This window comes from Antechinus flavipes, chromosome 6, assembly GCF_016432865.1.
Source record: "Antechinus flavipes isolate AdamAnt ecotype Samford, QLD, Australia chromosome 6, AdamAnt_v2, whole genome shotgun sequence".
Classification (NCBI taxonomy): domain Eukaryota; kingdom Metazoa; phylum Chordata; class Mammalia; order Dasyuromorphia; family Dasyuridae; genus Antechinus; species Antechinus flavipes.
The window spans coordinates 125,352,601-125,377,366 of NC_067403.1; the positions used below are offsets into that span (position 1 = coordinate 125,352,601).

Below are 24,766 nucleotides of genomic sequence, written 5' to 3' on the forward strand. Positions count from 1 at the left end.
AGACAAGGAATACTTTTCTGATCTTATTAACTTCTTAAAATAGATAAATAGATAAACAGAAGTACTTTTCAAAATCATTTTAATTCCTTGAATCCTTTGAAAAACTTTGCGGTTTTAATTTTTTTCTTTTTTGATCTTTTAGATGGGTTTTGGAGTCAAAGAATCCACAAATATTTGGAGTACAACACATGCCCAGAAGAAAATACCTTGGAAGAACTTCAGAACAGATCTGTTTCAAATGGGCAAGGGGATAATCTGCCAAGTCCAGACTGCAGCACAGGCAGACTGGAGCAAAGAGCTGGAATGGAGAGTCAAAGCATTGCAGCTTCCATGCATCTGGGTATCTTCTGTGATTCTCTTTAGGCTACTCTGTCATGGTTGCAAGCAGGTGCTTTGGCAGGTTTGCTACAAAAGGCAAATTGTAAACCATTGCATCCTGGAAGCACATTGGACCTAGCCGAGATTATCCAACACCAGAAGTCACTAAGCAGAATTACCCCAGGGCAAATTAAAGCAGCTATTGCTCCTTTGCATTGAGCAGACTTAAAGCCTTAAAAAAAAATGAGTAAAAAAAAAAACAAAAAGAACTTTCACCATAGATAGCTTTTATGGAGAAAGAGAAGAACAGACCTCAAATCCTGAGGTTCCTACAGGCAAAACAACCCCAGATTAAATCTTCAAGAAAGATATGACCTGATCCCCATTTCATAAGGTTTTCTTGAAGACTGCATAAAGGATCAAAAGAGTTAAAATAAAAATGGGGAAAGAAAATGAGATCATTTCAATGTCCTATAAAATAGATATTAAAAAGACACCAATTCACTGAAAAACAACATTTGTGAAATGAAAAATAAATGCAATAAACAAAACAATTCAATTGGCCAATTACAAAAAGAGCTAAAAAAGTAAACTGAAGAAAATAACACACTAAAGATTAGAATTGAACAAATGGAAATGAATGACTCAATAAGACTTCAAGAATCAGTCAAACAAAAACAAAAAAAAATGAAAAAAATAGAAGAAAATATGAAATACCTCCTAGGAAAAACAACTGACCTTGAAAATAGATCTAGGAGAGGCAACTTAAGGATTATTGGACTTCCTGAAAACCATGATGAAAAAAAGAACCTAGATATTATCTTACAGGAAATCATAAAGGAAAATTGCCCTGATATCTTAGAATCAGAAGGCAAAATAGCCATTGAAAGAATTCACTGATCACCTCCTGAAAGAGACCCCAAAAGTAAATTCCCAATGAATATCATGGCTACATTTCAGAACTATAACACTAAGGAAAAAAATTTGCAAGCAGCCAGAAAGAAACAATTTAAATACCAAGTTGCCACTTAACAGCTTAAACATTAAAGTATCAAAGGGCCTGGAATCTGATATTCCAAAAGGCAAAGGAATTGGGATTATAGCCAACAATAAGCTATCCAGCTAAAATTATCATTATATTTCAGGGAAAAAGATGGATATTCAATGATATAGGTGAATTTCAGCTGTTTCTTATGAAAAGACCAGAACTAGACAAAAAAAATTGATGTCCAAACAAAGAACTCAAGAGAAACATAAAAAGGTACAAAGGAAAGAAATCTTGAGAACTATATTTCTGTTAAGGGTATACCCTTAGAGAATGCAGGTATAATTTGATTTTATTATGATAATATGAATTATTCATATTAAGAAACTAGAGGTTTAAAGGGAATTGTACTGGCAAAAGAGGGAAAAGGAGTTAAAATAAGGGAAATTACATCTCGTGAGGGGGCAAAGAAGACCTATTATAACTGAGGCAAAGAAGGAAAGGTGTTAATCATTGTGTGAATCTTACTCTTATCAGATTTGGCTGAAAGAAAGAATATCAGACATGTTTGTTTTCACAGAGAAACTTGTCTCACCTTATAGGGAAGTGAGAGGGAAAAGGGGAAAAGATTAATAGAAGGGAAAACAGAATTATTAGAGGAGTTATAAAAAAAGGGGGAGGAGTTCAAAAGGGGAAGGGCTGTTTGAAGAAATTGGTCATCAAAAACAAAATACTGGGGAGGAGGGAAAGGGGAAAGGAAAGAGAAAAGCTTAACAGAGCAAATAAGATGGCAGGAAACACAGAATTAGTTATTTTAACTATGAATGGTATGAACTTTCCCATAAAATGAAAGCAAATAGCTTAGAATCCTATAATATGTTGTTTACAAGAAACACATTTAAAGCAGAGTGATATATACAAAGTGAAGGTAAAGAAAAGATTCTGGGAACAGAATCTATTAAGCTTCAGGTGAAGTAAAAAAACAGGGGCAGCAATTCTGATCTCAGATCAAATAAAAGCAAAGATAGATCTAATTTAAAAAGACAAGGAAGGAAACTTTATTTTACTAGAAGTTAAGAGAGATGCAAGAAGAAATAGACAGCAAAACTATAGTAGTGGGGGATCTCAACCTTGCTCTATCAGAACTAGATAAATGGAATCACAAAATAAATAAAAAAGAAGTTAAGGAGGCAAACAAAAATGTTAGAAAAGTTAGTTAGGTATGATAGATCTTTGAAGAAAATTGAATGGAGAAATAAAGGAGTTTACATTTTTTCTCAGTGGTTCATGGAACTTATACAAAATTTGACCATGTATGAGGGCATAAAAACCTCAAAATTAAACGTAGAAATAATAAATGCATTTTTTTCAGATCATGAAGCAAAAAACAATCACATGCAATATAGGTCAAGAAAAATAGGCCAAAAGTTAATTGGAAATTAAATAATCTAATCCTAAAGAATGAATGGGTAAAACATCAAATCATAGAAATAGTCAATAATTTCATCCAAGAGAATGACAATAGTGAGACAACATACCAAAACTTGTGGGATGCAGCCAAAGCTATTATAAGGGGAAATTTTATATCTCTAGATGCTTACTTGTATAAAATACAGAAAGAGAAGATCAATAAATTGGGGTTACAACTGAAAAAGCTAGAAAAAGACCATAAAAACCCTCAATTAAATACCAAATTTGAAACTCTGAAAATAAAAGGGGAGATTAATAAAATTTAAAATAAGAAAACTATTGAATTAATAAATAAAACTAACAGTTGGTTTTATGAAAAAAACAACAAAATAGATAAACTTTTAGTTAATGTAAAAAAGGAAAAAAAGAAAGTCAAAATTGTTAGTCTCAAAAATGAAAAGGGAGAACTTTTCACCAATGAAGAGAGAATTAGAGCAATAATTAGGAATTATTTTGCTCAAATATATGCCAATAAATTTGATAATCTAAATTAAATGGAGGAATATCTACAAAAATATAGATTGCCTAGATTAACAGAAAAGGAAATAATTTATTTAAATAGTCCCATTTTAGAAAAAGAAATAGAACAAACTATTAATCAACTCCCTAAGAAAAAATCTCCAGAGTCAGATGGATTTACATGTAAATTCTATCAAACATTCAAAAAACAATTAATTGTAATACTATATAAACTAATTGAAAAAATATGGAAAGAAGTCCTGCCAAATTCCTTTTGTGACACACATATGGTACTGATAGCTAAACCAGGTAGCATGAAAACAGAGAAAGAAAACTATAGACCAATTTTCTTAATAAATATTGATAAAAAAATTTAAATAAAATATTGGTAACGAGATTACAGAAAGTCATCCCTATGATCTATGATCAAGAAGGATTTACACAAGGAATGCAGGGCTGGTTCAATATTAGGAAAACTATCAGCATAATTGACTATATCGATAACCAATCTAACAAAAATCACAGGATCATCTCAATAGATGAAGGAAAAGAATTTGATAAAATCCAACACCTATTCCTATTAAAAACAGTAGAGAGTATAGGAATAAATAGACTTTTTCTTATATGATCAGTAGTATCTATTTAAAACCATCAGCAACATCATATGTAATAGAGACAAACTAGAACATCCCAATAAGATTATGAGTGAAACAAGGTTGCCCAATATCACCATTATTATTCAATATTGTATTAGAAATGCCAGCTTCAGCAATAAGACTTGATAAAGAGAGTAAAGGAATTAGAGTAGGTAATGAGGAAACCAAATAATCACTCTTTGCAGATAATATAATGGTATACTTAGAGAAGCCCAGAGATGCTACTAAAAAGCTTTTAGAAATTATTCACATCTTTAGCAAAGTTGCAGGATACAAAATAAACTCACATATGTCATCAGCATTCTATATATCACTAACAAAATCCAACAGTTAGAGTTACACAGAGAAATTCCATTTAAAGTAACTGCCAATAATATAAAATATTTGGGAATTTTCTGCCAAGGGAAAATCAGGAACTATATAAGCAAAACTACAAAACACTTTCCACACAAATAAAGTCAGATCTAGACAATTGGAAAAATATTAAGTGCTCTTGGATAGGGTGAGCAAATATAATAAAGATGACAATACTACCTAAACTAATCTATTTATTTAGTGCTATACCAATCAGATTCCCAAAAAATATTTTAATGACTTAGAAAAAAATAACAACAGAATTCATCTGGAACAACAAAAGGTCAAGACTTTCAAGGGAACTAATGAAAAAAAAAATCAAATGAAGGTGGCTTAGCTGTACCAGATCTAAAACTATATTATAAAGAAATGTTTACCAAAACCATTTGGTATTGGCTAAGAAATAAACTATATGATCAGTGGAATAGGTTAGGTTCAAAGGACAAAATAGTCAATAATTTTAATAATCTAGTGTTTGAAAACCCAAAGACCCCAGCTTTTGGGATAAGAATTCACTGTTTGACAAAAGTGACTGGGGAAATTGGAAATTATTTTGGCAGAAACTAAGCATTGGTCCACACTTAACACTGTACACCAAGATAAGGTAAAATGGGCTCATGATCTAGGCATAAAGAATGAGATTATAAATAAATTAGAAGAACATAGGATAGTTTACCTCTCAGACCTGTGGAGGAGGAAGGAATTTATGACCAAAGAAGAACTAGAGATTACAAAATAGAAAATTTTGATTATATCAAATTGAAAAGCTTTTGTATAAACAAAACTAATGCAGACAAGATTAGAAGAGAAACAATAAACTGGGAAAACATTTTTATAGTCAAAAATTCTGATTAAGGCCTTATTTCCAAAATATATAGAGAATTGACTCAAATTTATAAGAAATCAAGCCATTCTTCAATTGATAAATGGTCAAAGGATATGAACAGACAATTTTCAGATGATGAAATTGAAACTATTACCACTCATATGAAAGAGTGTTCCAAATCACTATTGATCAGAGAAATTCAAATTAAGAGAACTCTGAGATACCACTACACACCTGTCAGATTGGCTAGAATCACTGGGAAAGATAATGCGAAATGTTGGAGGGGATGTGGGAAAACTGGCACACTGATACATTGTTGGTGGAATTGTGAATACATCCAGCCATTCTAGAGAACAATTTGGAACTATGCTCAAAAAGTTATCAAACTGTGCATACTATTCTCAAAAAGTTATCAAACTGTGCATACCCTTTGATCCAGCAGTATTACTAAATGCATATATCTTGTAAATAAAAAGCTATAATGAAAAAAGAAATATTAGCTTTGATAATAAGAGAAGTAAAAAAGATTGAAAGGATTCTAGTAGGTCATGAGGAATTATCACTCTTTGCAGATGATATGATGGTATACTTATAGAAACCTAGAGGATCAACTTAAAAACTACTAGAAACAATTCACCACTTTAGCAAAGTTGCATTATACAAAATAAATCCACATAAATCATCAACATTTTTATATATTACCACAAAGTCCAACAGCAAGAGATACAAAAAGAAATTCCATTCAAAGTAAATGTCAATATACTGATCAATTGTTGGTGGAACTGTGAATGAATCCAACAATGCTGGAGAGCAATTTGGAACTATGCTCAAAAAATTATCAAATTGTGTATACCCTTTGACCCAACAGTGTTACTACTGGGCTTCTATTCCAAGGAGCTCTTAAAGGAGGGAAAGGGACCCACATGTGCAAAAATGTTTGTGGCAGCCCTTTTTGTAATGTCAAGAAACTGGAAACTGAATGGATGCCCATCAATTGGAGAATGACTGATTAAACTGTGGTATATGAATGTTATGGAATGTTATTTTTCTCTAAGAAATGTCCAACAGGATGATTGTTAGTATCACAGTTAGGATCACAGTACAAAATAGTGAAATAACTATAGCAATGTAGTATTTCACAAATCCAAAGACCCCAGCTTTTGGGATAAAAACTCACTATTTGACAAAAGCTGCTGGGAAAATTGGAAGCTAGTATGGAAAAAAATTAGGGCTCAACCCAAACCTAATACCATACCAAAAGATCTAAATGGGTTCGTGATTTGGACATAAAGAGTCATACTATATTGTGCATGGATGTTTGTGGCAGTCCTCTTTGTAGTGGCCAGAAACTGGAAACTGAGTAGATGCCCATCAATTGTGGAATAGCTGAATAAATTGTGGTATATGAATATTATGGAATATTATTATTGTTTGGTAAGAAATGACCAACAGGATGATTTCAGAAAGGCCTGGAGAGACTTACTCGAACTGATGCTGAGTGGAACGAACAGGGCCAGGAGATCATTATATACTGCAACAAACAATACTATATCAGTTCTGATGGACCTAGCCATATTCAGCAATGAGATGAACTAAATCAGTTCCAATGGAGCAGTAATGAACTGAACCAGCTATGCCCAGCGAAAGAACTCTGGGGGATGTAACTAAGAACCATTACATCAAATTCCCAATCCCTATATTTTTGCCTGCCTGCATTTTGGATTTCCTTCACAGACTAATTGTACAATATTTCAGAGTCTGATTCTTTTTGTACAGCAAAATAAGTTTGGTCATGTATACTTATTGTGTATCTAATTTATACTCTAATATATTTAATATCTACTCGTCATCCTGCCATCTAGAGGAGGAGGTGGGGAGAAGGAGGGGAAAAATTGGAACAAAAGGTTTGGCAATTGTCAATATTGTAAAATTACTTGTAATTTTTACTTGTAAATTGTAAATAAAACTTGTAAATAAAAAGCTATGAAATAAAAATAAATAAATAAATATTTAAAAAAAAAAAAAAGAGTCATACTATAAGCACATTAGAAGAACATAGGATAGTTTACCTCTCAGATCTGTGGAGAAGGAAATAATTTGTGTCCAAAGAAAAACTGGAACTCATAATTAAACACCAGATAGATAATTTTGATTATATTGAGGTAAAAAGTTTTTGTATAAACAAAATGAATGCAGACTAGATCAGAAAGAAAGCAATAAATTGGGAAATTAGTTTTACACTTTAGGGTTCTGATAAAGGCCTCATTTCTTAAAATATATAGAGAATTGACTCAAATTTAATCCCTTGGAATATGTTATGAAATGAAATCACACTTTCCATACAGGGAGACATAGAGAAGAAAGGACTAGGCTCTTAGCTAGTTCACATGTGCTCTTCACTCCAATACTTCATTTTACAACTGAGGTAACTGGAAGGCGATAACTTGCCCTAAGTCACATAGCTTGTAGGAGAGATGAGATTTGAACTAAAGGTGTTTAATTCTAAATCCAGCTTCATGTTCCATCTGTTTTCATGTAGTTATTGATGAAGAAAGCATCCATCTCTCAACATGAGATACTATATGTGTTTATTTCTATATTTGGACAATGCAGTACATTGAATCTATCAGTCTTTTCATTCCCCACTTTTTATACTGTACAACGTAGTTTTGATTACTTTTTTTGTGATGTGATAATATCTGGCCTCACTCTTTCCAGGAAAAACAACAGCAATAACAACAATAACAATAACAACAGCAACAAAAAGCAAGCAAGCAATGACAAACAATGTGAAAAAAGTACACTGAGATCCACATTCAGTCCCAACAGTACCCTTTCTGGATACAGATGGCTCTCTCAATCACATGTCTATTGGAATTGACCTGAATCACCTCATTGTTGAAAAGAGTCACATCCATCAAAATTGATTATTACATAATCTTGTTGTGTTTTTGAATATATTTTTTTTGGTTCTACTCACTTAGGATCAGTTCACATAAGTCTCTCCAGGCCTTTCTGAAATCATCCTGCTGATTTTTTCTTATAGAACAATAATATTCCATTACATTGATATACCCTAACATATTCAGTCATTCTCCAAATGATGGCCATCTATTCATTTTCCAGTTCCTTGCCACTACATCTACAAATATTTTGCACATGTGAGTCTTTTTCTCTTTTTTATGACCTCTTTGGGATACAGGCCCAATAGAAACACTGCTGGATCAAAGGATATACACAGTTTGATAAGACTATTGGGCATAGTTACAAATTGCTCTCTAGAATGGTTGCATTGATATTAATTAGACAAAGTGTTATATATTTTTTTTCTTTCTCTGTTTTGACCCTACCTGGTTTAGGTATCAGTACCATATCTTTGTCATAAAAGGAATTTGGTAGAAGTCCTTCTTTACCTAATATATGTATGTGTATGTACACATATATATATTAGAATTGTTTTTAAATGTTTGATAGAATTCATAGGTAAATTCAACTGGCCCTAGAGATTTTTTTTTTAAGAAGTTGATTAATAGCTTGTTTAATTTCTTTTCCTAAAATGGGACAATTTAAGTAATTTATTTCCTCTTCTGTTAATCTGGGCAATCTATATTTGTAAGAATTATTCCATTTCAATTAGATTAACACATTCATAGGCATATAGATGGGCAAAATAGGTCCTAATTATTGCTCTAATTTCATTTCATTGGTGAAAATTTTGCCTTTTAATTTTTGATACAAAAAATATTTTCTGCTTTCTTTTTTTCTGACAAAATTAACTACAGGTTTATCTATTTTGTTGTTGTTTTTTAGAAAGTTAACTTTCATTTGTTTATTAAATCAATAGTTTTCTTACTTTCAATTTTATTGATCTTTCCTTTTATTTTCAGAATTTCAAATTTGGCATTTAATTGGAAGTTTTTAATTTGTCCTTTTTTCTAGCTTTTTTAGCTGCATGGCCAATTTATTGTTCTTTTCTTTCTCTATGTTATGAATATGCATCCCATAAATTTTAGTACATTTTCTCAATATTGTCATTTTCTTTTTTCTTCTTCTCCTTTTTTTTTAATAACTATAACTTTTTATTGACAGAATCCATGCCTGGGTAATTTTTTACAACATTATCCCTTGCACTCACTTCTGTTCCAACTTTTCTCCTCCCTTCCTCCACCTCCTCCCCAAGATGGCAAGCAATCATATACATGTTAAATATATCACAGTATATCCTAGATACAATATCTGTGTGCAGAACTCAACAGTTCTCTTGTTGCACTGGAAGAATTGGATCCAAAAGGTAAAAATAACCCAGGAAGAAAAACAAAAATGCAAACAGTTTACATTCATTTCACAGTGTTCTTTCTTTGGATGTAGCTACTTCTGTCCATCATTGATCAATTGAAACCGTGTTTTGGATCTTCTCTTTGTTGAAGAAATCTATTTCCATCAGAATACACCCTCATACTGTATCGTTGTTGAAGTATATAATAATCTCCTAGTTGTGCTCATTTCATTTAGCTTCAGTTCATGTAAGTCTCTCCAAGTATCTCTGTATTCATCCTGCTGATCATTTCTTACAGAACAATAATATTCCATAACATTCATATACCACAATTTACCCAGCCATTCTCCAATTGATGGGCATGCATTCATTTTCCTGTTTCTAGTCACTACAAACAGGGCTGCCACAAACATTTTGGCATATACAGGTCCCTTTCCCTTCTTTAGTATTTCTTTGGGCTATAAGCCCAGTAGTAGCACTGCTGGAACAAAGGATTTGCACAGTTTGATAACTTTTGGGCACAATTCCAGATTGCTCTCCAGAATGATTGGATTCATTCACAACTCCACCAGTGTCCCAGTTTTCCTGCATCCCCTCCAACATTCATCATTATTTTTTTCTGTCATCTTAGCCAATCTGACAGGTTTGTGGTGGTATCTCAGAGTTGTCTTAATTTGCATTTCTCTGATCAATAGTGATTTGGAATACTTTCATATGAGTGCAAATAGTTTCAATTTCATCTTCTGAAAATTTTCTGTTCATATTCTTTGACCATTTATCAATTGGAGAATGGCTTGATTTTTTATAAATTAGAGTCAATTCTCTATATATTTTGGAAATGAGGCCTTTATCAGAACCTTTAACTGTGAAAATGTTTTTCCAGTTTGTTGCTTCCCTTCTAATCTTGTTTGCAATAGTTTTGTTTATACAAAGGGTTTTTAATTTGATATAATCAAAATTTTCTATTTAGTGATCAATAATGATTTCTAGTTCATCTATGGTCACAAATTTCTTCCTCCTCCACAAGTCTGAGAGATAAACTATGCTATGCTCCTCTAATTTATTTATAATCTCGTTCTTTATGCCTAGATCATGGACCCATTTTGATCTTATCTTGGTGTATGGTGTTAAGTGTGGGTCCATGCCTAATTTTTGCCATACTAATTTCCAGTTTTCCCAGCATTTTTTGTCAAATAATGAATTCTTATCCCCAAAGTTGTGATCTTTGGGTTTGTCAAACACTAAATTGCTATAATTATTGACTATTTTGTCTTGTGAATCTAATCTATTCCACTGATCAACTAATCTATTTCTTAGCCAAAACTAAATGGTTTTGGTGACTGCTGCTTTATAATATATTTTTATATCAGGTACAGCTAGGCCACATTTATTTGATTTTTTTCCCATTAATTCCCTTGAGAATCTCGACCTTTTGTTCTTCCATATGAATTTTGTTGTTATTTTTTCTAGATCATTGAAATATTTTCTTGGGAGTCTGATTGGTATAGCACTAAATAAATAGATTAGTTTAGGGAATATTGTCATCTTTATTATATTCACTCGGCCTATCCAAGAGCACTAAATATTTTTCCAATTATTTAAATCTGACTTTATTTGTGTGGAAAGTGTTTTGTAATTTTGCTCATATAATTCCTGACTTTCCTTTGCTAGATAGATTCCCAAATATTTTATGGTATTGACAGTTATTTTGAATGGAATTTCTCTTTGTATCTCTTGCTGTTGGATTTTGTTGGTGATGAATAAAAATGCTAAGGATTTATATGGATTTATTTTGTATCCTTCAACTTTGCTAAAGGTATAAATTATTTCTAATAGCTTTTGAGTAGAATCTCCAGGGTTCTCTAAGTATAACATTATATCACTCGCAAAGAGTGATAGTTTGGTTTCCTCATTACCTACTCTAATTCCTTTAATCTCTTTCTTGATTCTTATTGCCTAGACTAGCATTTCTAATACAATATTGAATAATAATGGTGATAGTGGTCAACCTTGTTTCACTCCTGATTATACTGGGAAAGGTTCCAGTTTTTCCCCATTGCATATAATGCTTACTGATGGTGCTAAATATATGCTCCTGACTATTTTAAGGAAAAGTCCATTTATTCCTATCCTCTCAAGTGTTTTTATAAGGAATGGATGTTGGATTTTATCAAATGCTTTTTCTGCATCTATTGAGATGATCATATGGTTTTTGTTAGTTTGGTTATTGATATAGTCAATTATGTTAATACTTTCCCTAATATTGAACCTGCCCTGAATTCCTGGTATAAATTCTACTTGGTCATAGTGTATTATCCTGGGGATGATTTTCTGTAATCTTTTTGCTAAAATTTTATTTAAGATTTTAGCATCAGTATTCATTAGGGAGATTGGTCTATAATTTTCTTTCCTAATTTCAACCTACCTGGTTTAGTTATCAGTACCATGTCTGTGTCACAAAAAAGAATTTGGTAGGACTCCTTCAATCCTTATTTTTTCAAATAGTTTATATAGCATTTGAGTTAAATGGTCTTTAAATGTTTGGTATAATTCACATGTAAATCCATCTGGTCCTGGGGATTTTTTCTTAGGGAGTTGGTTAATAGCTTGTTCTATTTCTTTTTCTAAAATGGGACTGTTTAGTCTATTTACTTCTTCCTCTGTGAATCTGGGCAAGCTATATTTTTGAAGGTATTCTTCCATTTCATTTAAGTTCTTGAATTGATTGGCATAAAGTTGGGCAAAGTAACTCCTAATTTTCTCTTCATTGGTGGGAAGTTCTCCCTTTTCATTATTACGGCTAACAATTTGATTTTCCGCTTTCCTTTTTTAAATCAGATTTACTAAGGGTTTGTCAATTTTGTTATTTTTTTCATGGAACCAATTCTTAGTTTTATTAATTAATTCAATAGTTTTGTTTTTTTTTTTTACTTTCAATTTTATTGATCTCTCCTTTTATTTTTGGAATTTCAAGTTTAGTGTTTGACTGGGAGTTTTTAACGTGCTCCTTTTCTAGCATTTTTAGTTGCAAGCCCAATTCATTGATCTTCTCTTTCTCTATTTTATGCAAGTAAGCCTTTAGAGAGATGAAATTTCCCTTTATTACTGCTTTGGCTGCATCCCACACATTTTAGTATGATGTCTCATTATTGTCATTTTCTTGGGTGAAGTTATTAATTATGTCTATGATTTGCTGTTTCACTCAATCATTCTTTAAGATGAGATTATTTAGTTTCAAATTACTTTTTGGTCTTTTTATCCCTTTTTTGTTGAATGTAGTTTTTATTGCATCATGATCTGAAAAGAAAGCATTTACTATTTCTGCCTTCCTGCATTTAATTTTGAGGTCTTTATGTCCTAATATATGGTCAATTTTTGTGCAAGTTGAAGAAAGTATACTCCTTTTGGTCTCCATTCAGTTTTCTCTAGAGATCTATCATATCTAAATTTTGTAGTATTCTATTTACCTCTTTGACTTCTTTTTTATTTATTTTGTGGCTTGATTTATCTAATTCTGAGAGTGCAAGGTTGAGATCTCCCACTACTATAGCTTTGCTGCCTAATTCTTGTTGTAACTCTCTTAATTTCTCTTTTAAGAATTTAGATGCTACACCACTTGGTGCATATATGCTTAATATTGATATTGCTTCATTATCTATGCTACCCTTTAGCAAGATATATTTCTCTTCCCCTTCTCTTTTAATTAAATCAATTTTTGCTTTTACTTGATCTGACATCAGGATGGCTACCCCTGCTTTTTTGACTTCACCTGAAATATAGTATTCTGCTCCAAGCTTTTACTTTTACTCTGTATGTATCTCCCTGCTTCAGGTGTGTTTCCTGTAAACAATACATTGTAGGATTCTGGCTTTTAATCCTTTCTGCTAACCGCTTCCTCTTTATGAGGGAGTTTGCCCCATTCACATTTATGTTTAAAATGACCAATTCTGTATTACTTGCCATCTTGTTAACCCCTGTTTATGCTTTTCTCCCTTCTTTCCCCCTTCCCCTCCTTCCCAGTATTAAGCTTGTGAGCACCACTTGCTTCTCACAGCCCTCCCTTTTTAGTATCCCTCCCCCCACGTAAGAGTTCCTCCCCCTGTCTTACTCCTTTTCCTCAGAATTTCTGTATTCCCTTCTGCTTAGCATATTCCTTCCCTTTTCACTTTTCCCTTCCCACTTTTCAATGAGGTGCGAAAAGTTTCACCATAAATCGAATATGTCTAACATTTTTCTCTTTATGCCAATTCTTATGGCAGTAAGATTCATACTATATTCATCCCCCTCCATTCTTTCTCTCAGATATAATAGGTATCCTTTGCCTCTTTGTGAGATATAGTAGCTCCACTTTACCCTTTTTCTGGTACAATTTCCTTTCCACCTCTAGTTTTGAGAACAAGGTATAAATATATTCTTTATATATCTTTATAACAGAAATATAGTTCCCAAGATTTCTTTTTACCTTTTAAGGTTTCTCTTGTGTTCTATATTTGTAAGATTAAACTTTTTGTTAAGTTCTGTTTTTCTCATCAAAAATAGGTGAAATTTGCTTATTTTATTGACTTTCTTCTTCCCTGGAAAAAGATGCTCATTTTGGCTGGGTAAGTTATTGTTGGTTGCATACTAAGTTCCTTAGCCTTTTGGAATATCATATTTCAGGTCCTTCAATCCTTTTATTTGGATGCTGCCTGGTCTTGAGTAAACCTTATTGTGGCTCCTCTATATTTGAATTGATTTTTTCTAGCAGCTTGCAATATTTTTTTCTTTGTCTGATAGTTCTGGACTTTGGCCACTATATTTCTTGGTGTTTTGATTTTAGAGTCTCTTTCAATAGGTGATCAATGAATTTTTTCAATTTCTATTTTACCCTCTGTTTCTATAACTTCTGGGCAGCTCTCTTTGATAATTTCCTGGAAAATAATATCCATGCATTTTTTTTCATCATATTTTTCAGGGAGTCCAATAATTCTCAGATTGGCTCTCCTAGATGTATTTTCCAGGTCTGTTGTTTTCCCAAGAATATTTCACATTTTTTTTTCCATTGTTTCATTTTTTTGGTTTTGCTTGACTGATTCTTGGTATCTCCTTGCGTCATTCAATTCCATTTGTTTGATTCTGATTTTCAATGAAATATTTTCTTCACTTACTTTTTTTACATCTTTTTTTAATTGTATAATTGAGTTTTTAAGTGAGTTGTTTTGTTCTATGGAATTTTTTTTCCATTTCACCAATTGTATTTTTTAGAGAGCTATTTTCTTTTTCCAGTTCACTAATTCTGTTTTTTTTCTATGATGTGATTTTTTTATCCACTCTATCTTTAAATGAGTGGGTTGACTTATCCAGACTCTGCTGCCAAGCTTCCCTTTCTTTTTCCCACTTTTCTTCTAGCTCTCTTGTGAGAGCCCTTTTAATTTTTTCTATGATTTTTTTTTTGTATTGAGGACCAGATCATATCCTCCTTTGGGGATTCATCTGGAGACAGTCTGTTTTTAGTCTCCTCAGGTTTACTGTTCTCTATCCATATAGAAGCTATCAAGGGTTAAAGTCCATTTAAATTTTTTGCTCATTTTGTCAGAGAAAAATTAAAGACAAACTAGCAAAAAACAACAACAACAACAACAACAAAATGCAATCTACTTTTTTTTTGAGGGGTTGGATGGTGTTACCGAACTTTCTCTACAGACTGGGGTGGGGGGCAGCAGTGAGGCACTAGCTGGACAGCTATGGCTGTGCTGTGTCTGTGCTCTGACACTCTGAGAGCATGCTGAAACCGTGTGTGTGTGCGTGTGTGTGTGTGTGTGTGTGTGTGTGTGTGACTAAGTCCCAAGAGACCCTAGCTTTTCAGGGTTATAGTCTTCACCCCCTGTAATTTTAGCTTTTCTGTTTGTCTACTAGCTTGCTGCCAGGGCAAAGTATCCAATACTATAGTAAAGCTTTCCCCGCAGAGACGGCTGAGATCACACCCCAGCTCTGCTCCGCTGTGAGCTGCCTGCCATGTTCTTGCTGATGCTACCTGCCCTCAGCCTGTACCCAATCTAAAACTGTCCCTGACCTCGAGCAAAAACAGACCTTTTCTCGCAAATTTCAAGGATGTCTTCTCTTGGTAATTATTTGTGGGTTGTTTTTTTGTTTTTTTTTTTTCAGTCAAGCACTAATTCTGAGGCTTGTCATGAAATAAATTCTGAGAGGAAATGCAGAGCTTAAGTAGATGTGTGCCTCCTCTCCAGCATCTTGGCCAGAAGTCCAGTATTGTCATTTTTTTGGATGAAACTGATTGTGTCTATGATCTCTTGTTTCATTTGTTCACTCTTTAGGATTAGAATATTTAGTTTCCAATTAATGTTTTGTCTATTTTTCCCTGGCCTTTTATTGCATGTAATCTTTATTGCATCATGAAATGAGGAAAATACATTTACTATTTCTGCCTTTCTGCTTTTTATTTTGATATTTTTGTGTTTTAAAAAGAAAAACAGTTTATTCCTTCCTCTACAGGCAATAGCAACTTCATGCTGAGGCCTGTGCTACTTCCTTCCTTTCTAGGGTGGGTAGGTATGGCCAATTCTTGTGTTAATCTGGCATTCAGAGGCTCACTATTTGCCTTTTATATTTCGTTGGATGTTTCACAGGCAATCTGTTGATCCATTTGCTTGCAGCCAACATTACTGTATTTTGGCTAAGAGCTTCTCAGTAGATTTCCAGGCCCACAGACGCCATACCATTCTGAGTCCCTGTGTTACACCTCCACTTGACTACCTCTCTGCCCCCTCTTCTCTCTTCCTCCTGCTCAATTGAAATAAAACATTCCTGAAGGTCTTCCAAAATATCTGCTGCTGGAAATTTATTGCACGCCAAATATTTTTGCATTTTGTCACTCCAAACTCATTCAGAGCCTTGGTATGGTATTGATCTGAGGAATGCCAGAGAGAGCTCAGCTAAAGATCTGTCTACTCTCTGCCATCTTGGCTCTGCCTCCTCTTCCCTAATTTTGTAAATAGTTTTCATAATATTGGAATAAATTGTTCTTTAAAGGTTTGATTAATTGTTCTTTAAAAGTGTGGTGGAATTCATTTGTAAATCCATGTGGTCTTGGAGTTTTTTCCTAAGGGATTTGATTAATAGCTTATTCAAATTTTTTTTCTAAAATGGGACTATTTAAGTAATTTATTTCCTTTTCTCTTAATATGGCCAATCTATAATTTTGTAGGTATTCATTTTTCTCATTTAGATTATCAGATTTATTGGTATACAGTTGAACAAAATATTTCATAATTATAGCTCTAATTTCCTTTTCATTGGTGGAAAATTTACCCTTTACATTTTTGATACTAACAATTTGATTTTCTTCTTTCCTTTTTCTAGTCAAATATACTAAAGTTCTATCTATGTTGTTGATTTTTCATAAAATCAACTCTTTGTTTTTTATCTCCCTTTTTATTTTCAGAATTTCAAATTTTGTATCTAATTGAGGGTTTTTCATTTCTTTTCTTTTTCAAGCTTTTTGAGTTTCATGACCATTTCATTGATCTTCCCTTTCTCTATTTTATGCAAGTAAGCCCCTAGAGATATAAAATTTCCTCTTAGTACTGCTTTAGCTGCATCCCATAAATTTTGCTGTGTTGTCTCATTATTCTCATTCTTTGGGATGAAATTATTGATTGTCTCTATGATTTGTTCTTTCACTTGTTCTTTAGGATTAGATTTTATTAAATCTGGGATCAGGATCACTAACCCTGCTTTTTTATTTCAGATGCAGCATAATAGATTTTGCTCCAGACTTTTATCGTTACTCTGTATCTATCCCTCTGCTTTAAATGCATTTATTTAAAAAAAAACAAAACAAAACAAAACAAACCATATTGTAGGGTTTTGACTTTCAATCCAGTCTGCTATCAACTTCCATTTTATGAGAGAATTCATTCACAGTTAAAATTACTACCTCTTCATTTCCTGTTATCTTATTTTCTCTAAGTTATACTTTTTCCTTTCCTCTTTTCCCTCCTCACCAGTCTTTTGCTTCTGACCCCTTCATCTGCCCTCCCCTATTACAGCTCCTCACCCCTTTCACTTCTACTCTGTTCTCCCTTTCCCCTTTCTCCTCTTACTTCCCAAGTGAATGAAGCAAGTTTCCATATCAAACCAAATATATTTGATCTTCTCTCTTTGAGCTAAATTGGATGAGATTAAAGTTCACATAATGTTCCTCTCCCTCCCTTCTTTCCTTCAATTGTAATAGATCTATTTTTTTTTGCATCTTCATGTGATGTAATTTACCACACTTGGCCTCCCTTCCCCTGTTCTTTTAGTACAATCCTTTTCCCATCCATTTTCCTTTGTCATTACAGTAAAGTCAAATTATACTTATATTCTCTGAGTATACACCTAACAAACATACAGTTCTCAAAAGTCAAATATATCATCTTACCATGTATATTCCCATAAATATTTTAATCTTTAAAAATATACATTTTTCTCCCCTTTTTAACTTTTTATATTTCTCTTTATTTCAGTATTTGAAGATAAAAATTTCTGTTCAGCACTGGTCTCTTCATCAATAATAAATGAAAATTACCTTTTTCATTAAATGTCCATCATTTTCCATGAAAGACTATGATTGATTTTCTTAAATAATTGATCTTGTCTCCAGTCCAAGCTCCTTTGCCTTCTGGAATATCATATCACAGGCTCTTTGTATATTGTGTGTGATCTTTTTAAAATGAATGCTGATTGTGGCTCCTTTATATTCGAATTGTTTCTTTCTGGCTGCTTGCAGTATTTTCTTCTTGATCTGATAATGCTGGAATTTAGCTACAATATTTCTTGTAGTTTTCATTTTACAGTCTCTTTCAGGAGGTAATTGGTCAGTTCTTTCAATGGTTATTTTACCCCCTTAGTTATAAGACCTCAGAGCAATTTTCCTTGATGATTTCTTGAAGGTATGTTTTCTAAGCTCTTTACTTTTCATCATGCATTTTGGGTAGTTCTATAATTCTTAGATTGTCTCTCCTGGACCTGTTTTCCAGGTGTATTGCTTTTCCCATAAAGTATTTTATATTTTCTTCTATTTTTTATTTTTATGATTTTTTAAAATTGATTTTGATGTCTCTTTGAGTCACTCATTTTAATTTGTTCAATACTAATTTTCAGTGAATTATTTTCTTCAGTTAGCTTTTTTATCTCCTTTTGCATTTGACCAATTGAGCTTCTCTCCCCCACCCCACCCATTTCACAAATTCTGCTTTTCAAGAAAGTTGTTTTCTTTTTCCATAGTACAAAACTATTTTTTAAGGAATTATTTTCTTCAATTTCTGTGTATTCTTTTCCAGTGCTCTCCTTTCCCCATTTTTCTTCTAACTCTCTTTTAAGATCCTTTTTGAATCAGAGAAATGAAAATTAAGACAATTCTGAGATATCACTACATACCTCTCAGGCTGTCTAAGATGACAGGAAGAGATAATTACAAATGTTGGAGGGGATGTGGGAAACTAGTGAAACACTAGTACATTGTGGTGGAATTGTGAACAGATCCAATCATTCTGGAAAGCAATTTGGAACTATGTCTGAAGAGTTATCAAACGGTTCATACCCTTTGATCCAGCAATGTTTCTACTGGGCTTATAAAAGATAGCTTAAAGGGAGGAATGGGACACACATATGCTAAAATATGTTAGTGGCAGTCCTTTTTGTATCAGCAAGAAACAGGAAACTGAGCGGATGCCCATCAGTTGAAGAGTGGCTGAATAAGTTATGGTATATGAATGTTATGGAATATTATTATTCTATAAGCAGGATGATTTTAGAGAGATCTGGAGAGACTTACATGAACTGATGCTAGTGAAATGAGCAGAACCAGGAGATTATTATACATGGCAACAAGATTATATGATGATCAATTCTGATGGATGTAAATCTTTTCAACAATGAGATGATTTAAGTCCATTCCAATGACCTTGTGATGATATATCCAGAAAGTGAAGTGTTGGAACTGAGGTTGGATTACAACAAAGCATTTTCACTTTATTTTGTTTTGGTTTACTTGAATTTTATTTTTTTCTCATTTTTTAAACTTTTTTATCTGATTTTTCTTGTACAGCAAGGTTAATTGTATATTTATGCCTATATTGTATTTAACACATATTTTTTACCATGTTTAACATATACTAGATTACATGTCATCAAGGGGAAGGGTGGGGGAAGGGGGTAAAATTGAACCACAAAGTTTTTCAAGGTACAATGTTGAAAAAAATATATTGTTACATATGTTTTGAAAATAAAACTTCAATAAATAAAAAAATAAAATAAAATAAAAATTACAAAAATATAAAAATCACTCCCCTCTCCCAAAAAAGATCCTTTTTGAGTTCTTCCAAGAGGGCCTCATGAGATGAAGGACAACATATATCACCCTTTAGGGCTTCATTTGGAGATGTTTTGTCTTTAGCGTTCTGGGGTTTGAGGTCTCTTCTCTGTCTTCATAAAAGTTTTCCATGGTTAGAGCTCTTTTTTGCTCTTTTCCTCATTTTTAAAGGTTGAGATCTGCTCTTAGGCCAAAGGGAAGATTGTCCCAAGCTTCCTCTACAGTGGCTTCAAGTGACTCTGGCACCTGTGCTACTGGCTTCCTCTTCCTGGTTGGTAGGAGAGGTCAAATCTCACTTGTTGTGTTGGAGTTTAGGGGCTCATTATTTGTTTTCTGTAGTTATGTTGGAAGTCTCACATCTAGTATGCTGATCCATGAGCTTCTGAACTAGGACAGAGTAGTAAAAGCTACAGTAATTTGGCTATGAGCCTTCTACTAGATTCCTCCAGAGTTAACCCTCTCAACCTTGGATCCCTATGCTTTGCCTGAGCTGGTTTGCAATGCCCCCTGCCTGATTGAGACACACCTTTCCTGAATTTCTTCTAAAAATATTTTTTGCTGGAAATTTGTTACACTACAAATATCAAACCTGTCCAGGGGCTTGATCTGGTGTTAATCTGAGTGAAGCCAGAATGTGCTCAAAGACCTGTTTACACTCTGCCATCTTGAATCCACCCCTATTTTTCTTTTCTTGATATTTTAGCTAGCAATATTATATTAAATGAATCTTTGATATCATTAGCATGAATGATCCCTCAATCATGTGTGCACGTGTATATACATACACATATGCAAACACACATATACTAAAAAGCTATATACCATATATACCACATATACACCATTCTATATATCTAGACATATGTGTTCATTAAAATGAGCAAAATTGCTAAATATTAGATTACCAATATAAAAATTTAAATTTGATCTTGTATGAATTTACTTGTATGTATTTACAAGATATACTCTTTCAGTCCTTATTTTCAAATTCTTCTTGAAGAGACACAATTTATTTCTTTTACTTTCTATAAGTTTATTCTGCTGGAGGGGAGATACTTTCTCTTATTGTCTAAAAGCTTAAATGTTATTTTAAATTAGCAAGATCAATTGTGTTAAATCACATTATATTACACATGGATAGAATTATTTTTTGCCTAGTAGTAAAAATGTATAGTTTTAGTTTTCCTCTTTCATTTATGTGTTCCTAAAATTAGACTAGCTAAAAGTAATTCTTCCTTTTCCCTTCTTTATTAATTTTCTAATTTACCTCTAGATTCTTCTTGGCTCTACCTCAGAATATCATTGTATTCACTTCTTCTCCCTTGTTCTTTTGCTGATTATCACTTTCCATATAACCTGGACTTTTCAGATCCTGCCAAAAAAGCCACACAGTTGTTTTGTTTTGTTTTTCCTAAAGTCGATTGTCCTTTAAAGATATGCTGTTGAATTCCATTACAAATTACAAAATAGTAATACTTTCATTGGGGACCAATAGTTATATGGGTGAATTCTGAGGAAGGCTTATGTCATATAGAATTTTTCATCAAATAAGGTCTGCTTTAACTAAATAAACAAAACTTACTATTGGCTATCTTCCAGAAAATGGAAATGATTTTGCTAAAATATGCTGCTTTTTATGACTGAATTCATTTTTTAAAATGGGCATATAATCATTAAATTTCTCCACGTGGTCAAGGATAAAAGAAAGGAAAGAAAGAAGTAAGAATGGAAGAGAGAGTGAAGTTCATTATGTATAATGAAAACCTCTTACTTTCATAAACTAATAGCATTTTCATTCATTCTGAAATCATGACTATATTCTAAACAGGAAGTTAGTGTGATGCAATGAACAGAATGGTGGACATAAAAAGAGAAGACATGGGTTCAGATCTGATTCTTCCTAGTTATGTGACATTAAGCAAATCACTTGACTACTATGGGTGACTTTGTTTCATTGTAAAATGTGGGAGGGGAGCTATCCTAGATGAACTCTAGTGTACTTTATAGCTCTAAATCTATTCTTAAATGACCCTAAAGCACTTATTACCTGATATTGCAATTCTTTAGGCTGATAAGTGAAAATCTATCTATATTACTGCAAAAGCATCCAGAATCTGGAAGTACTACTCACTTAAGCTTGATGTTATAATTGAACAGTTTCATTAATTTGACTATGTTTATGTAAAATCATTTCTCAGCATTATTTGTTGCCAATTATTTAAGATAATTCTATAGTAATACATTTTAAATCTCATCTTGTCTGGTCATATTTGATGACAAAGGGGAAAAAGGAATGTGTATGAATGTTTTTTTTTTTTTAAATCAGTGTACATGATTCAAAGTAAGTTCCTTACTGTTATGGAGAGCAGTGAGGAGAAATTGTTGTCAAATTCCTCATTGCTCCCTGATCTTATCAGGACTTATAAAGCTTATACTTTGCCATTACTTTCATTGTTTCTGTGTGTTCTCTAAACAACTTGGGGGAAAAACATTTTCCCCTTCTTGCTCTTGTGTGTGTTCACTGGAGTACCACCAGTGGAGTATCACCACTGGAGAAGGTGATAACCTTCTCATATGCTTTTTAAGGGAAATTGATAAACATTAGAGGGAAAAAAGTGTGTGTATGTGTGTGTGTGGAGGGGGGTAAAGTACCAAAAAAATTAAAAAAGAAGAAAAGGAAAACAAAAAAGAACAGAACAGAAAATTGTCATGTCCTCAGCAGAACATCAGAAAGGATTAAAAATATATAAGAAAACATTTCTAGTTCAAGAAAGGATATATAATAGTAGATCTATGAATCTTAGTGACATATTTTTAAGTTTTTTTTTTTCCTAATAAATTGGACTCCTGGTACTTGTTGTAGATTTTGTGTATATCTCTTCTTTACTATCCCTTCTAACTCTACTACTTTAATTCTACTCCTTAACTTGTCTTGATATTATTTAATTTTCCCCCATCCGTGGTTCCTTTCCTTGTCTTCTTCTTCCACCCTTTGCTTTTCTTCCACTTATTTCTTCCCTTATTTCTTTATAGATTTGGGATGGTACTATATCCTTCATAGTACATATATATTGTGTTGCCTACTTAATTCATTCCCAATGTTTTCAAAATGAAGAGCCCTTCTACTCTCTCTAAAGACTACCTATTCTTCCTCTGCACCTTCTTTGGATAATTTTTTTTCTTTTGAGCTACCCAATTACTGATGTCAATCTTACACATAATGATATACATTTTCATGGGAAAAACAAATAGTTTGTCAAATGTTAAGTTCCTTAAAATTAATGTTGGATATTGGCTCTTATATTTTAAATTTTCTACTGAGTTCAAGTTTGGTTGAAAAAAAATTCTGAAAATCTGCAAGTTGGTTAAAGGCTCATTTTCCCCCCATTCAATATCATAGATAATTTTATTGGTTATGATATTTTTAGCCACAAGCGTGGTTCTTTTGAATGTGTTTGTATGTTTGTATGTGTTTCTAGGACATCTGGTCTTTATTGAGGGTGCAGATAATTCCTCTGCAATTATACTATTGTTGCTCCAGCTTATTTAAAATGTTTTATTCTGGTTTCTTGAAAATTTTTCTCTTTTACCTGGACATTTTGAAATTTGGCAATAATATTCCTATATATTTTCCACAAAGGATATCTTTAAGGTGGTGATTGGCAGTTTTGGTTTTTTTGTTTGTTTGTTTGTTTGTCTGCTAATTAATTAATTTAAAAATACACATTGTTTTATGAATCATGTTGGAAGAGAAAAATCAGAATAAAAGGGAAGAACCATAGGAGAGAAAAATAAGTGAACATGGAATATGTTGTGTTGATTTACATTCAATCTCCATAGTTCTTTTTCTTGATGCAGATGACCTTTTCTATCCAGAGTCTATTGGGATTGACTTAGATTACTGAACCCAGTCTTTCATATTTGATCATGGCACATTCTTGCGATTGTATTCCTAGTTCTGCTTGTTTTGCTAAGCAACCCTTCATGTAAATCTTTCTAGACCTTTATAAAATCACTTTGTTTGTTATTTTTTATTGAAAATTAATGTTTCTTTACCTTCATATATCACAGTTTATTCAGCCAATCCCCAATTGGTGAGCATCTACTCATTTTCCAATTCTTTGCTACAACAATAAGAGCTGCTCCAAACATTTTTGCACATGTGGGTCCCTTTCTCTCCTTTATGAATTCCTTTGGATACAGACCCAGTACTGTCACTGCTGGATCAAAGTTTTACAGTTTTATAGCCCTTTGGGCACAATTCCAAATTGTTCTCCAGAATGGTTGAATCAGTTCAAAACTCCATCAACAGTGCATGTGTCCCAATTTTCCCACATCCCCTCCAACATTTATCATTATTTTCTGTCATTTTAGCCAATCTGAGAGGTTTTAGATGGTACCTCAGAGCTGTTTTAATTCACATTTCTCTAATCAATAGTAATTTAGGGCATTTTTCATATGAACATAGCATCTTAAAATTGTTCATATCCTTTGACAATTCAATTAATTCGGGAATGACTTGTATTCTTAGAAATTTGACACAGTTATTTATATATTTTATAAATGAAATCTTTATTAGAAACACTGGCTGTAAATTTTTTTTTCCCCAGCTTTGCACTTCCTTTTTAATCTTGTTTCTGTTGGTTTGGTTTGGGTAAAACCTGTGGTGATTTTCTTCTTTTAAAATAATATAATGATTCTCTCCGGGAGTGAGTTTCTCGGGGAGGTTTTCTGGAGGCAGCCTTAGTTTCAATTAAGAGTAATAATCACCCAAAATGCAGCCAGCTAGTAAAAATGCAAATGTTTATTTTCTCCTTCCAAAATAACCTGGTTAGTTGAGGCCTATTTCTCTGCTTGGTTCTAAGAGCTCTTGCAGCTTTGTCCTTTGCTTCTGCCTCTGCTTTCTTCAGTCTCCAGCCAGCACCAAGTTGAATCTGTCTTGCCTCCTAGAGAGGGCTCCTGGCTCTCAATATCCCAGAGTTCTCTGTGTCTTTCCCAGAGTGCTCCTCTCCAATCTAATTCAGCTGAACCCCCTTGACTGGCTCACTGAAACTCTATTTATACTCCT

The 24,766-nt window shown here is 32.9% G+C and overlaps 1 pseudogene; it reads right to left on the reverse strand.

Annotated features, from left to right (window-relative positions):
* LOC127541442 (60S ribosomal protein L6-like) overlaps positions 1-20,362 on the reverse strand; it is a 35,931-nt pseudogene extending 15,569 nt beyond the window's left edge.
* Between the last annotated feature and the right edge of the window lie 4,404 nt (positions 20,363-24,766).